This window comes from Aethalodelphis obliquidens, unplaced genomic scaffold (genome assembly GCF_003676395.1).
Source record: "Aethalodelphis obliquidens isolate GAN/ISIS:26980383/991018 unplaced genomic scaffold, ASM367639v1 scaffold17, whole genome shotgun sequence".
NCBI classification, from domain to species: domain Eukaryota; kingdom Metazoa; phylum Chordata; class Mammalia; order Artiodactyla; family Delphinidae; genus Aethalodelphis; species Aethalodelphis obliquidens.
The window spans coordinates 29,730,382-29,731,495 of NW_020837961.1; the positions used below are offsets into that span (position 1 = coordinate 29,730,382).

At 51.6% G+C, this 1,114-nt stretch overlaps 1 protein-coding gene across 1 annotated transcript in view; it reads left to right on the plus strand.

Moving 5' to 3' along the window:
• Positions 1-535: 535 nt before the first annotated feature.
• FHIP1A (FHF complex subunit HOOK interacting protein 1A) overlaps positions 536-1,114 on the plus strand; it is a 278,113-nt gene continuing 277,534 nt past the window's right edge. The window contains exon 1 of the mRNA XM_027117171.1: positions 536-694. The gene's annotated coding sequence lies outside the window, so the exon portion shown is untranslated. The remainder of the gene's footprint in view (positions 695-1,114) is intronic.

Here is a 1,114-nt window from a genome sequence, read left to right on the forward strand (position 1 = left end):
GCTAGGATTTTTATGTTTTTGTTCTCTGCTGTGTCCCCAACCCCTAGAAGAATGTCTAGCATGCAAAAAGCACTCAATCGATATTGGTTGAATAAATGATTGCCCCACATCCCAGTTGTTAGAACAGGCCCAGGTGACCTGCTGGGCAGAACTTCCCCGCTCCTACTCATCTATCTCCCTGTCCTTCCCCAGTTTTTACTTAGAAGCCACCTGTCTTGCACTTGTTATAGGTGGAAGGCTGGTGAATGCTGAGAGTTATTCGCAGCAGCTGCATTCCTGCTGCCCTCATCAAGTATAGCAGTGGTGGTAGAGCAGGAAGTGTGAAGTTTGCGTCCTCTGATTGCCATGGTTGCAAAAGAGAACCTGAAACTAGGTAAATTTGATTTCGGTTGTTTTCGGATGCCATTCATCGAGAATGGAGGGAGGAAGATACTTCCTCCAAAGGAGAATTTGGTGAGGCCCCAGCAGGATGCTGCTGCGGTAGGAAAAGCTCCACACCCGCCACACCCGCTCAGACTGCGGCTCACCTCAAGTTTCAGCCACACCAACCACAGGGCTCTGAAACTGCCAAGAGAGCCTCTAACCAAGAATTTGATTCCCCCTCCTGGATTTAAAGTTCAGAAAGCAGATCCTTGACTTTACCACCCAAGCACGCAAGAGGTGTGGAAGGCGGAGAAATGCGGACATTGAGATGGTAATACCAGCTTGGCAATGTGCGAGGTCTCTGATGGAGGGCAGCCGGCAAACGCGGGGCCGGGCCGGCCGGGGTCCGAGGTCTGGGCTCTGGGAAGGACGGCGAAACACGAGGCAGAGCCAAGGGCCACCGCCATACTCGGGGTGGTAGGGAAACGGATTCCCAACCTGCTCTCCCATTTCCCGGGGAGAGTTGGGGAAATTTCTTTTGGCTGTATAACTGTCCAATTAAAGAGTCCTCATTTTCAGGGGGAAAATTACCAGTGAATTGTGACACGTACACCTATACTCGCAGGGTGCGTGCCGCGTGGAGATGTCTGACTTTCTCCACTCAGCAGAACTCAAGAAATGAGCCTTTTGGCAGGACCAACGTGGTGTGTGTGTGTGTGTGTGTGTGTGTGTGTGTGTGTGTGTGTGTGTG